Source organism: Procambarus clarkii, chromosome 68 (genome assembly GCF_040958095.1).
Source record: "Procambarus clarkii isolate CNS0578487 chromosome 68, FALCON_Pclarkii_2.0, whole genome shotgun sequence".
NCBI lineage: Eukaryota > Metazoa > Arthropoda > Malacostraca > Decapoda > Cambaridae > Procambarus > Procambarus clarkii.
Window position 1 is genome coordinate 11,293,120 of NC_091217.1, and position 15,428 is coordinate 11,308,547.

A 15,428-nucleotide genomic window follows, 5' to 3' on the forward strand; every position below is an offset into this window, starting at 1 on the left:
GGTGCTATTGGCACTTTTGGGGAACACTGTATTACCATCAGTGGTCTGTGCTTGTTACACGACCTACTTGCGAGCATAAGCCTTCTTGCTGGTTCGTCCGTGGACTTCCAGGGCGCACTGGCCTGTTTTCGTATGGCAGTTCCGGCCCGTCCTGGTTGTGGGGGTATGTGGGCCGGTGGACTGCTCCTAGCAGCTGCCTGGTGGGCCATCCTCTGGCCGGTCTGGCCTGACCTTGGGCCGGGCTTGAGGTGTAAAAGAGCTCCCAGTACCTCATCCAGCAGGTATCGAGCGGGGTTTCTCCGCCGTCGGTCGCCTGGTGCAGGTTTCTGGGCCTGCAGGGTTTTGTCGTGTCTCCGTTGGCCCTGTCTGGGGTCTGCCTGCTCCGTTCTCTGCCTTTGCAGAGGGGAGTTGCTATTTACATGTTGCATGTTGCAGTGGTGCCTGTTGCTGCTGCTGCTGCACGTGAGCATTGGTACCGTGTTTCACGGTGGCGTGTCCTTGTTCCTGTGTCCGGTTGTGGAGTGGCGCTTTGCTGCCGTTTTGTGCCTGGGGATTGCGTGGGGTTTTTGTCCCTGCCTGATTGTCCACCCCTGGTTGTTCTCCTGGTTTTTTTTTTTTGTGCTTCTGCTCTTTCTTCCTGCCTCTTCTGCAGCAGGAATGTTCTGCGTGTGTTCTTAGGCGTTGGTCAGCCTGTGTCCTGTGATGTGCTTCTTTGTTTCGGTCTGTTGCAGTTGTTCGGGCCCCTTGGTTCGGGTCCTGTTCTGGCGGCGACCCTTCCGCCTTCTTTGGTTTTCCTAGCTTGCCCTGCCGGTTGTTGTTGTTGTTTTATTTTTTTTGGGGGGGTTCTTGCGATGTCTCGCGTCGGACCCGTCGTTTCTGAACTCCTGGCGGGCTTGCATGCTTCGGAGTTTTTCTGTTCGGCAGACGTTCCATCTCCTTGTGCCGCCTGGGTTTCGGTGGTCGCGCCCGAGATCTTCTCGCGGCTCCGCCTTTTTCCTGGGCTCGGGGGGGCCTTGTCGGGGCTGCTTATGTTCTGCCTCGTGGTCTCGCCTCCGGTTGGTGGTCGGGTGGCTTCGTGGTAGGTGTCCCACCTGCGTGCTTCTTGGCGGCAGTATGGGGTATTTTGGCGGTCCTTCCTTTTCCTGTCCCTTCTTCGGTGGGTCCTTCTTGTTGGCTTGGTTTACTCTCGGCTTGGTTTTCTAGTGGGGGTTGGGGGCCGTCGTCTTGCCACATACTGTCGCCTCTTTTCGTGCGGCGCAGGCGGAGCCGCTTCAGCTTGCTTTCGGTCTTGGTGTTGCTTCTGCACCGTTAGTCAGCTGTCTTGTGCGTCATTTCACCTCCGGCCTGTTCGTGCGCCGCTTGCACCATCCTGGTCTCTGGTCAGCGTGCTCTGTCTTCTCCTCGGTTGGTAGTGCCCCTTCGGTTCCGGTGTGTTTTTTCGTCGGCTCTTTCCTTTGGGCCTTTGCCTCTGGGGGTCGGTTCGCTGTGTTTTCTTGCTCCTTCGGTTTTAGCGTTTTGGTTGTTTGATGGCAGCAGTCTCCATCTTTTCTGGCGCGGGGTGGGGCTGCTGCATTCTGGAGGGGTCCAGGGTTTGTTGGTGCTTTGTTGGTCGGGCCGGGGGTGTGTCGTTTTTGTGTTCAGTGGCGGCCCTCTGCTGTTGTTTGCGTGCCACGGCGTTTGGGTCCGGAGCGCGTTTTGCGTTGATCCGGTTCTGTTCTTCCCGGTTCGCGGGTGATGGTGTCCCGGGTGGTCAGCCGTGTTCTTGCGGCTAAGCTGCCTGTGTTCTTCCCTCATGCCTGTGGCGTTCGTGGCTTCGCTGCTCTCGCTGCCGTCTGGGCGACGTGGCCTTGCAGTCTTTCGGGCATGGATTTTTGGTGTTCGTGCAGGGGCCTTGCTGCTCGTGGTTCTCGTGTTGTTCCCGGGATTTTCGGGGCTGTGGCGCCTTGGGTTGGCGTTTGCTGCCGGTTGTCTCGCCTCCTTGGGGGGTGCGTGGTGTCCGCCTCCCGGTTTTGTCCCTTTGACCTTCCTCTGTGGGTAGTTAGCTCCGGGGAGCCGACGGGGCTCCCCCCAGAAAACCAGCGTTGAATGTAATGAAACGCCATTTTCTGGGTGAGACCCGGAGGCTCCCCGGCAACCCTCCCTCCCTCCGGTCGGCGTTTTTCGCGTGTTTTGACATCCAGCCTCAGAACTGATGGGTGGATAGCCGGCGTGGGAGGTCTGGGGCTCCCCCTTCCCCCTCCCGGGGAGGGGGGAGCTGCGCAGACAGCGGCGCGGTGACGTATGACGTCATACTAGTTTCCGTGTTTTCTGTTGAAGAGTTCTATTCACTAGTTCGGCTTAGGTAGCAATTTTCACCAGAATAGGGGTTTGTTTTGGAATGCTTACCTTTCTGGATGCTTGACCCGGTCGATGGCAGACATAGAATGCTTCCAACCACACGGGGGTTTCTATAGGCCATTGCTCCCCTTGCCTCTCTGAGGGGGCCAGGTTCTGGCTCGTGGTCCCCGGTAGGCCCTAGAACTCCATACACATGACTGATGCCAAAGTCTGACATTAGCATATCAGCCGGTAAAGCTCCGGGGAGCCTCCGGGTCTCACCCAGAAAATGGCGTTTCATTACATTCAACGCTGGTTTTTTTGTTATGCACCTGTGGGTGACAATAGCCAAATAGCCCTTAGGTCAAATAACACTAGGGTTAAAGATTTCTCACATAATATATAGGTTGTGTGGGGTCTATGTTCTCCTATTCCACATTCTATAACATGGCATATATTTACATTAAATTCTGTTTGCCAACTAGTGCTCCATATACTTATTTTGTCCAGGTTTTCTTTAAGGGCATGACAATCATTTAAGTTACTGATCTTCCCTATTATCTTAGCATCATCAGCAAACATGTTCATATAATTCTGTATTCCATCTGGTAGATTGTTTATGTGGACAATGAACATTGCCAGTGCAAGAACTGAACCCTGTGGTACTCTAATTGACATTTCCCCAGTCTGATACACTTCCTCTGATTACTGCCCTCATTTTTCTATCAGAAAATTTTTCTTCCATGTTAGAAGCCTACCTGTCACCCCTCCAATATGTTCCAGTTTCCAGAACAACTTCTTATGTGGAACTATGTCGAAAGCCTTTTTTAGGTTCAGATAGATGCAGTCAACTCAACCAAATCATTCCGTTAAAATCTCTTTGGCCCTATCATAGAAACTTGAGTAAATTCATTACACAGGAAAATGAATTATCGAAAACCATACTGACAGTCTGATATTATATCGTTTTTCTCCAGGTGTTCTACCCATTTAATTTTAATTATTTTTCCAATATTTTGACTATTACACTAGTCAACGATACAAATCTGTAATTGAGGGGGTCTTACCTGCCGCTACTTTTGTTGATTGGAACTATTATAACCTTTTTCCACACATCTGCTAAGACTCCTATACATAGAGATGTCTGAAAAATCAGTTAAAGTGAAATGCTGAGTTTGGGTGTACATTCTCTCAGAACCCATGGTGATACTCCATCTGAGCCAATTGCTTTGTTCTTACTTAGCTCCTTGAGCATTTTTTTCCATTTCTCCTCTAGATACTCTGTGTTATATGTTGCTCTCAGGAATTCTTAGTGTCTAGTTCCCTGAAGATTTAATTTTGTACAAACACACTTTGGAACATTTTGTTTAATGTTTCACACATTTCCTTTTCATTTTCTGTTAATCAGTTTTTCATTTTCAATCTCTGAATATTATCCTTCACCAGCAATTTGTTGTTTATAAATTATAGAATAGGCATGGTTCTGTTTTATATTTGTCCGTTATCCCTTTTTTCAAAATTATTTTCTGCCTCTCTCCTCGCTGCCGTGTAGTTGTTTCTTTCATCTTTGTATCGCTGGTAAGTTTGGTGGTTTGGCCTCTTATAGTATGTGTGTGTGGGTTGGAGTCTGAGTAGATGAGGGTAATATCATCAGCAAATAATATAGGTTTAAGAATGTTAAGAGACAGTAGGTAGATCATTGATGTATATAAAAACAAGAGAGGTTCTAGGATGCTGCCCTGTGGCACTCCTACTGTAACAAACTAGGTTTGTTGTAAGAAATTATTCAGTATATATTCTCAGTCGGAGATATGGGGATCGCGTGGTCTTGAAAGTGGAGTAAGAGGGTAGTCTACCTGACTTTGGAGTGGGAAGGTCACCCCCTCGGGGATTAGAACAGGCATGCAGAAACAGGGTCGCCAGCTCCCCTTGGTTTTAAAGTATCACTTTGAGTAATTCAGGTATTAAAGAAATTGTAATTAATAACTCCTGTTGGCAAGTATGTAATTAAGTTATCACGTATGAGTGAAGAATCAAATCTCCTTAGTTCATGATCAGTTTACTGGCAGATGTGGCAACATCGACCTAGGTCAGGTAGCCGACAGTAAAGGCTCATCTCACCCCCTTCTACTTCCAAGACTCCATCCCTTGTTAAATTAAGTAATTTAGAGAAATTCAAGTTTTCATTAATATTGTATTCAATAATATACCTGCTCAAGTATCTAGAGATTTCTCAATTGTTGGAATAATGAGTAAGACGCCTACAGTGATGTCAATAGGGAGGGGACTAGTTTCAGAAGCATGACAATCTTGACCACCCTGGGTTCAGGGGTCACCAAAACCCTCCATATTATTTAATTCACAAAGTACAAAATTCAGATCTCTAGTAAATATTGCTATTGGATATAGCTTTTGCCAAGATGTCTAATTTAATTACCACCCCTTAAATGATAATTCAACCATATGGGATTTGCCAGTAATTAGGATTAGTTTGTTCAAGTTAAACCCTGCTTGGTAAATTGATAAACCTGGCGGAGTAATACTTACTAGCTTAGGTCAGTCCTTAGCTGAGAACAAGTTGGACAGTGTGGTTTGGAACAGCAGTTGAAGAGGTTCTCCATCTTGCCTCCCGAGATCAGAACACCATCGGCTGGTCTCCTTAGATTAAGGTAAAAGCTGCTTTAAAATTTGTACAGTGACAGTTCATGTTGTTGCCTCTTTTTTTCTAGTTTCAAATTAGGGAGTGATAGCTTAGGGAGTGATTCTTATTATCTTATATTTCTTAGCTTTTAATAATAAACGCTGTTAAGATTTCCTCGTTCGTATTTTTTAGTATCTCCATCAATGATATTATGTACTTATTGTCCTGGCCGTGGTCTCTACGAATCTGGGTTATTGGAATGAATCAGTCTGAATACTAAAAGCAAGTTTGCTATCTTAACTCCCAAATATACCCATTTGTTTTGTTTGAGTAATTCCCACACTTAACGTAAATTCATCCCCCTTTTCCAAGTAATTTGGGGATTAAGCCCCAAGGGTTAAATGATTGATTAATTGGTCCAGACCCCTGATTAATTGACAGCTTTGGTTACTGGTCTGGTGGTGGCGGCATAAAGAGATCCCTTGAGTTGGCTAGCAAGCCTAGTACGACGTCACGTGTCTGTAGATTCTTAGCCGATCGAGTGGTTAAGACCACGTGGCGTGGGACTCAGCTGAGAGTTACCTCTGGAGTCTTGGAATTAAGTTTAAGTTAATTATGGGCGGGGTAAAGGACAAGAGAGAGCCGATATCCATCCCGTGTTACACTACGATTAATGGTAGAGTGGGAGAAGTTATATCATTGATGGCTACATATTGGTGTCTGTCACAAGGATTGGATATAGTTCAGGGGAAGGCCTTGGATACCATAATGGCAGAGGTTAGGTAAGAGGTAGTTATGGTTAACAGTATCAAAGGCCTTTCTTGGGTCAATGAAGAGTCCCACTGGAAACTCATTTTTGTCAAGGGTTGAGAAGATTATATCAAGCAGACTAATAATCGCATCGTTAGTACACTTTTGGAAGTGGAAGCCAAACTGACAGGGACTTAGTATGTTGAATTTTACAAAATAGAAGTAGAGCTGTTTGTAAATAATTTTTTCAAATATTTTTCATAACAAGGTAGATTTGATATTGGTCTGTAATTGTTTATGTCTGCCAAATTGCCTCCTTTATGAACTAGAGTTACTCATGCTTTTTTAACCACTGTGATGCACTTTGTTTATTGGGACATTCCACCTGTGTGCCAAAAATTAAGTGTTTGCAAAAATTATTTGATCTTTGTAAAATGATAAATTCCCTTCCCACAACATGTACATGTAAAAAAAAAAAGTAAAAAAATTCACTTACTTTGGCTGTGGGGACGTGGAGAAGGTGGCGTGTGAGGTCATCATTGTGTGTGCGCGCCTGTGCATTAAGCTCCCAGAGGCAGTCGCACAGGCCAGTCAAGCACCACGAGTTGCCACAAATATGTTTTCAGTTATTTGTTCTATGTATTTTCAATGCAGTTTTATTTTTATTTTCAACGTATATGATGCACATTTGTGTCCTTTACAATATATATTTAGTAGAACGTTCATAATGTTCCATGGAACTGTGATACATGTCAGTATTGTATCCACAATAAATGTTTAATGTCGCAATATTACTTAATAAAAATTTCACTAAAATTACAATATGTATAGTTTCACACTATACAGTCACACACTGTATTACTGTACACAGTACTTCGGAAGTGAGTGATAATCAATGAAGCAGTCCATGGTACACAGTGCGACTTTGCTCTCGATGCACCAGGTACAAAAAGATTTTTGCTTCCTGTTTCTTCATTCTGTGTGCTTGCAAACAAGACACTCACATACACCCTTGGCTTTAGTACCTGTAGGTAATATGTAGCCAAGCTTGTGAAGTGTAAGATAGTCTTGAAAAGATTTTAAGAAAAGATCAATTTGTAAGGTAGTCTTGAAAAGATTGTTTTGTATGGTATTCTGGAAGAGATTCAGCCATTCTGGAAGAGATTCAGCCATTCTGGAAGAGATTCAGTCATTTCTGGAAGAGATTCAGCTATTCTTGAAAAGATCTATGGAAAACACCACCGTGGAAGCTGTAAACATTGTTCATTTATGTTACTTGTATCAGATGCATCATCACTGAACCCAGAAAATTATTCATCTATGTATCATCAATAATAGTTGAAGATAACGTGGATGAGAATGGGTGGCGCTCGGCTACTTACGGATAAGCTTGATATATCATCCTCATTGGTGCTGTACCACTAGCATCCGACCCTTGTGTTAGGTTCTTATTGTGCCTAGCTTCATCAATATCATGACCCTTATGTTCTTGCAAGAATAAGGTCTAAATTTCACCGACAGAGAGCGATCTTTCAATGCAGTATTGGACAGGCGTTTGGGAGTCAGAGGCGCGTGCACCACCCATGGTGGCTCACTCGAAACTGAGCCCTAGGACATTCTGGGAATTTTTTTCAAGATGGCTGTCTCTCACTGGAGGTCCGAAGAGTGCATTTTGTACACAACCTACCACATGCACGTTTTGAATGGGTACGAAATATTAAAAAGGTGTTTTCTCGGTTGGCGCAGCACATTGGTTAAGGATATCAGGAAAGATATGGCTCTCTAGAGAATTGTTGAACAGCAGACCTATGGGTGGCGCCAGGGCATGGGAGGCACTCTTGAATACCATCTAATTTTCCCAGCTTTGGTTTTTAGTGAGTGAATGATGGACACAACATCTGTTGGGCTGACTGGTGAAAGGAGAAGAGAATTTGGATAGCTACCTGAAAGATATGTGGCAACAAGTGTCTGAGTCTGTGGGATTTTTCTGGCAAGGTCCATGATACTCTGAAGCCTGCAGGGGTTTTCCAGGGCCTGCAGTGTGAATGAGTTCTGCAGGAAGCCCAGGCACTTGGGTCTGCAATGCTGGTAAACCCTGTCAATGCAAGAAAACAGACCACCCGAAGCTTAAGGAAAAGTTAAGGGAGCAGCAAGGGGGTTCCACCACACACACTCTAGGCTGGCCTAATACAGTATAGCAAAAGGCAAGACCCCAGAAGCAAAACAACAAAATAGCAAAAAGAAAAGTTTCAAAGAAAACCCCCAAGACTTGACCGCTGAGAATGAGTAATCTGGGAGAAACATTGATGCACCCAAAAGCAGCTTGTGGAAAGTGCAGGCTGTACTAATCTTAGTGTGCTCCACCAACCAAAAACACCCCCAAACCCCAGGCAAGACAGAAAGCACAAGCCCCCTCCCCCACAGTTTACCTGAAGGGTGAGGACCACCCCAAGTGAAGAGGGCCCTCTATGGGAGCATGTCCTGAATGCTACAGGGAAGAAAATCCTAGCCGTGCAAGGGTAACACTCACAGATTGCAGAGGGAAGGAAACCTCTGAGCTTGTCTCCAGTATATTCTAATCTCTGACTCATGCACACTTGTGTGTAAAACACCGCCGATTAGGCAAGAAAGAGGAGCCAGAGCAATGCAACTACTAGGTAAGCACATCAGTAAAGAACTAAAGCTGCAGGTCGGGCCAGCTCCCCCACCCCTCCCCTTAGTGAGGGGGAAAAGGTGGAGTTAACTAGTAGAGGCTAGCTTCACTAAGTGAAGCTTCACTTCACTTCACACTTCAAAAGCTTCACATTTCTTTTGGGGGAGTTCTTTTGCATTTTGGGGGCTTTGGTCACGTTTTTTAAACAAGGCAGTAGTTTGTTTTGATTCACCTATCTTTCTGGATGCTTTCCTTGTTGATGGCAAAGATGATATCCTTTAAATGTAAAGTGATCATAGGCCATTGCTCCTTGCACCTCTGTGAGGGTTGACCATGTTCTGGCTCATGGGTCCCAGTAGGTAAAAAGAACTCCGCAACTGATAAAACTAGGTAGTTTGGGACTTAATCAGTGATTCAGGAGCTTCAGGAAGCCAACAGGGCTTCCCAGAAAAGAGGATGTAGTGCAGGAGTTAAAGTTGTGTTTTTGTTGGCACTTGCTCTGGTTGTAGGATTAAAATAGGGAAAAGACCCGCAAGACTGAAGCCAGCAGGCCAAAAAAAATTTTGAAAACAGTTTCGTGTAATACAGTATTTTTCTATATTTTTCTCTATTATGCGGGTCTTTTCCCTACACACTATTGAATAATATTATTGCAAAAAAAAAACTAAGAAAAAATCAAGAGACATTGAAATAATTAGGTAATAATATCTTTGTGGCAACTGCCGCCTGACAGTTCGGGCGGAGCAAACCTTGTCTAGCGACTGCTTTGTCAACGCCTCTTTTTTTTTTTTTCCTCACTTCCCAACCGGATTGTGGCCAAAATAGGCCACCTACAATTTTTGTTATTTTTTCCGTGATCAGGGAATGCAAATGAACACTTTTATAAGACGAAAGAATTTTTTGTTTTGTTGTTGTGCCTGTGGGTGTTGAAGCCATTATGACGGTGATGATGGGGGGGGGGGGGTGAAGGTGAAGCCCTTCACCTTCTAGTGTGTGGTCTATTCAACACCATTATGACCCTTAGCGGCCCAAGAGTTAAAAGGTCTTCATGTAATTTCCTTGCTTTTTCACAAATGATGGCCTCTGAAAAGCTATTACCCGCTAACTTCTTGCTGTGGATCAAAATTAATAATAACTGTTCAACTGGCTAACTAGTTGTGCAACCCGCACACCATCTTCATATTTACAAATGATCTCTTGTTTTTTCTCTATGGTCATCCTTACATGTGTTTTCATATGTTGAACTTTACCACTGACTTTCTTGGGACCCATGGCATGATGTATAATAATCAATATTATGTTCAAAAAGCAAAAAATCACCAACAAAATAGAATTTCTTTTAAGAGTGATCATCACTAAGCGAGCGGCTCTAGTAAACTGAAGCAGGTTGGCCTGCGCGACCGGGAACCATGCGCTGGTCGACCCAAACGTGTACCAACATATATCGTTAGTCGACGACACTATCGTAAGTCGAGTCGCATTTTCCGATCAAATTTATATCGTAACTCGAAATTATTGTAAGTCGGGGCAATCGTAAGTCAAGGTGCCACTGTATGCTGCTTTGGCCATGGTCTTCTCCAACCTATAGTACCTACTGTACTATAGGTTATAATACAGTTCCTTTAGTACAGTATTTATCAGCCCTAGACACAGGACTGATTTCATTGAAACATTCAAAATACTGACCAGTTTGAAGGATGTTCATCCAGACAACTTCTTCAAAAGGTCAGATGTAATGCAAAGAAGGAAGAGTTGCTTCAAGCTCAACAAGCCACAGTGGAGGACTGAAAAAAGCTGATGCTTTTTCACCCACAGGGTTATAAACCCATTGAATTGCCTACATGGCAAAGCTGTAAATGTAGAAACTGTGCTGAACATTAAAATCCAGCTTGAAAAAATCATCAGGACAAATGGGGGGGATGTTTGAGAAGCTGCCAGCTTCCTGTCGTCATTGAGGACACTAGTGTGTTGGTGGCTTTCAGGTAAATTCAGGTAAATAGTTTCCAGCTAGTTTGAGTGAATCTCTTGTTTTGTATGAATCATTTTTGAAGTTATTTGGCAAGTTCGAGGCCTTGTTTTCTGTGAAAACAAGGCCTCGAACCTTGTTGTCAGTTGTCAACCAGTTGTCTGTAAAGTTTTGCTGAATTTCTAGAGTTTTTTTCTGGTAGGGTGGAGGACTGTCACCTGCATTTTGCACCTCTATGGGGGGGGGGGGCATTTTTTGGCCATGGTCCTTAGTCAGCCAAACAGAACTAATGTGACCTTTGTAACCTTTTATTATGGAGCAATCTTAGCAAGATACCTTAGGGAGCCACTGGGGCTCACCCAGAAAAAAACATTTCACTACATTTAGTGTTTGGGTTTAGTTTTTTCTCCATGGTAAAATAGCATGAAAAACCCACCAGGCCAAACCCCCAAACAACCAGCAATACAAATATGTGACAAACAACTACATGGCAGTGAGGAGAGAGGCAGAAATAAATTTTGAGAAAGGGGATAGCGGACCAATGTAAAACAGACCCAGGACTATTCCATAGATTCAACAACAAATAATTGCAGACAAAGGATAATATTTAGAGGTTGAAAATGAGAAACATTCTCAGAAAATGAAAAGAAATGAGAGAGATATTAAACAAAAAGTTCCACAGTGTGTTTGTACAAAATGAAATTTTCAGAGAACCAGACACAATAATAATTCCAGAGAACAACATAGAGCACATAGAGGTGTCTAGAGACAAAGTTTAAAAAAATTCTCAAGGAGCTAAGAAAGAACAAAGCAGTTGGTCCAGATGGAGTTTCACCATGGGTTCTGAGAGAGAGTGCACCTCAGCTCAGCATTCAACTTCAATTAATTTTTCAGGCATTCCTCTGTACAGGAGTCCTAGCAGATGTGTGGAAAAAAGCTAACATAGTTCCAGTCTTCAAAAGTGGCGGCAGGGAAGACCCCTCAATTATAGACCTGTATCATTGACAAGTGTAACAGTCAAAATATTTGAAAAAATAATTAAAACCAAATGGGTCAAACACCAGGGCAAAACTATATAATATCAGACAAACAGTATGGTTTTCGATCTGGAAGATCCTGTGTAACGAATTTACTCAGTTTCTATGATCAAGCCACAGAGATTTTACAGAAAAAAGTTGGTTGGGTTGACTGCATCTATCTGGACCTAAAAAAAGGCTTTCGACAGAGTTCCACATAAGAGGTTGTTCTGGAAACTGGAACATATTGGAGGAGTGACAGGTAAGCTTCTAACATGGTTGAAAAATGTTCTGACAGAAAAATGAGAGCGGTAATCAGAGGCAATGTTTTGGACTGGAGAAATCTCACGAGTGGAGTACCACTGGGTTCAGTTCTTGCACTGATAATGTTCATTGTCTACATAAACACACTACCAGATGGGATACAGAATTATATGAACATGTTTGCTGATGATACTAAAATAATAAGGAAGATAAGAAACTTAAATCATTGTCTTGCCCTTCAAGGAGACCTGGACAAAATAAGTGTATGGAGCACCACTTGGCAAATGGAATTTAATGTGAATAAATGCCATGTTATGAAATGTGGAATTGGAGACATAGACCCCACAGCCTATAAATTATCTGAGAAATCTTTAAAGAATTCTCATAGAGAGATCTAGGGGTGGGTTCCAGATAGAAAACTATCACCTCAGAACCACATAAAGAACATTGTGCAAGGAGCTTATGCTACACTTTCTAACTTCAGAATTGCTTTTAAATACATGGATGGCAAAATCCTAAAGAAATTGTTTATGACTTTTGTTAGCCCAAAGCTGGATTATGCAGTTGTATGGTGCCCATATCTTAAGAAGCACATCAACAAACTGGAAAAGAGGCAAAGACATGCAACTAAATGGCTTCCAGAACTGATGGACAAAAGAGCTACGAGGAGAGGTTTGATGTATTACATATGCCAAAACTAGAGGATAGAAAAAAAAGAGGCGATATGATCACTATGTTCAAAATAGTAACAGGAATTGATAAAATTGATAGCGAAGAATTCCCGAGACCTGGAACTTCAAGAACAAGAGGTCATAGATATAAACTAACTAAACAAAGCTGCCAAAGAAATATAGGAAAATTCACTTTGGCAAACAGAGTGGTAGATGGTTTGAACACGTTAGGTGAGAAGGTGGTGGAGGCCAAAATCGTCAGTAATTTCAAAGCGGTATATGACAGAGTGCTGGGAAGATAGGACACCACGAGCGTAGCTCTCATCCTGTAACTACAATTAGGTAATTACAGAAGCCCTCCCAGAAAGCTAATATTGAATTTAAATAACTCTTTCTGGTGGGTCCTTGGTGGCTTCTTGGGACTATACCCTTCCCCAGGTCAGGGCCTTTGGTTTTCTGCTTTTCGAAATAGAGGACTAAAGTGATATGGTTGGTGGTTCAGGGAGGAAGGCTTGTATCCCATGATGGTGTGCTGGTGGAACTAACATTAAAATTCCTTCACCACCAAGTGGTTCATGAGTTTCTTGGGGTTTCGTTTCCCATTTTCTATGATTTATATAGCTTGCTGCCATCTCTCTTAACTTGCCCCCTTCCCCTCTTTTGGTAGCCTTTTCTTAGCTAGTGTGATCTGTAATCCCCTACTCCTTGCACCTCCTTTGAGGAGGGTCAGGTTTTGGCAACTGGTCCCTGGTAGGCTTATGTGATTTGTAAGAGTCAGGTCTAGATTGAATTGGGTGTAGCTTGCCAAGTATCAAGCACCATGGAGCCATCAAAGTCACAACAGAAACAGGCATTTCATTACATTCATTGGTGTTTTTTTAATGCTGCAATTAAACATTTTATTTGTTTAAATAAAACATTGCCTAGAAAATACAAAATAAAAGATGCTGATAAGCTAAGGCATTATGGTATCACTGTTTTCATAAATCACTCCTTATTATAACAACTATAAAAACTGTTGGTAAACTCTCATCACAGTCAAATTTTTTTTTTATTCTTATTGAGGTTATTTCCATGTGCTAGAAGAATTAGTACAGCAGTATTCCTTCTGCTGAAAAATTAAGCTTGCTGCTACTATTGAGCCAATAATATTATTTAAAGGCTTATAGTCTTCTTCAGTCGCCTAATCAAATAACAGTACAGTATGTACAATTTTCAGAAAATTTCGTCAGTTTGTATTTGAGCATTTTGGATGGCTAAGTTGGTTGCTTGTTACGAACGTAACGAGAAGTTGACAGCACATTCCAGTATTAACTTTCGTATTATCCTTTTTGTTTATCACAAATTTCTTGAAAGGTTTCTTGAAAATATAGTTTTAGCTTCAACATGTGAGAGTAATATATGGTTAGTGGGGAAAGCAAAGCTGGACATATTTATACTAATATTTAGAAATTATATTTTTTAGGAACTTTTACATATATTTGATTTCATTGAATTCATTTAGGCTGTAGAGTCTGATGCCTTCGTTTCAAGTTTATATTGATATTTCTAATAGAATGGCTGCTAAATATTTAACCCATGTCAGATTGTATGAATGAATTTGTGCATTTCTTTCAGCTTTGATCATTTAATTTTAATGAGGAAAAGGTGAATGATGAATGCTAAAGTGTGATGAATTTGTTGGCTTTAGGTAATTGCTATATTAGCTTGTAAGTTTTTCTTAAAATCTATTTCATAATAAAAATTTTAAATTTTGGCATGTTTTTGCTGGTTTTAAGTTCGTAGGAAACATTAAAGTATTATTTGATATTTATTTGTGGTGCAGTAATGAATATTGCACTCTTAAGTATCACAAGTGTAAAGTTTAATCATTCACATAATCTGCAAATAAGCTACAATATTATCCTCGTAGTGTGCAGTAACCAGTTTCTAACCATCCATCAACACTACCACCATTACTGTCTTCACCTCTTACTTCTTTCTTTTAGAAAATAACATTCCTCTCTGGTACATCAAAATATTGTTGTATAAGGTTTAGTTTCAAACATTAGTTTTGAATTTGTATAATGCTGTACATAAAATAAAATAAAATAAATGTTGTGATGTTAGCCAAAGGGGAATGAGTTTTTATGTGTGTATATTCTCATTAGATTCTCTCCAACCTTCTCTCCTTGGAAGCAACTCCTTTTATATCCCTTTACTCTGTATTCTGTAGAACTGAACAAATTAAGGAACAAATAATAAAAAAGGGGCCAAACTCATTGCATGATGCATGGTGCTACCGAAAGAATGATAATGCATGAGATAAGAGATAAGCATACACATCATTAAACTGTTACCTCAAGGCAGTGGAAGAGCTTGAAGTCTTTTTGGACTTAACAGCTGGGCCTGACATATAATTTGATTCAACTTATTGCATTAGTGTTGTACTTACTAACCAATAGAAAACACAATTTAATATTGTTTCACATTTATTTTTCTCTGTCACTGAATTTGATTTGGTAATAATAATGAATGCATTTTTAAAGTACAAAAATATTAAGTGTATCCATATTTAGAAAGTACACGATCATGAGTGGATCAGTTAAACTGGGATGATTTATGAAGCCACACAGATAGTCAATCCAAATACTGTATTATGTTTTGATTACTGTCAAAGGCATTAGAAATTAAGGAAGGCACTAGAAATGAAGGATAGGCCACTGCCTGTTGAAACCTGCCTATGTGTACTTGTTTGATAACATGATTATATTAATTACATTTTTTAATCACTACATTTATTTTGCATATTTTGAAGAGAAGATATTATACACAAATGATCACTAAATATAAAGCATAGTGATTTTATCAGTTACAGTTAAGCACAAGTCTGGAATATTCTTGAGGCAATAATTAAAACATTACCAGAAAATCTAAATCTTGAAAATGCTAATCAGTATAAAAGAATAAATTTTAAACATAGATCTAATTTGGACATAAATAGACTCTTATTTTACAAGGCAAGTTCCTTATTTGCTGCTTAAGTTTCCAAAATGATAATAGAACCTTGTAGTATTCCATTAAATTACTACTTCGTCAAAAGTTCCGGTGCACCCTTTTTGAGTAGGGTTTGAAAATCCCATATCACATACTAAGCCATTCCCCAGACCCG

The 15,428-nt window shown here is 41.5% G+C and overlaps 1 protein-coding gene across 7 annotated transcripts in view; it reads left to right on the forward strand.

The window, feature by feature from the left end:
- sei (seizure) overlaps positions 1-15,428 on the forward strand; it is a 1,036,232-nt gene that overhangs the window by 908,488 nt on the left and 112,316 nt on the right. The window lies entirely within an intron of this gene.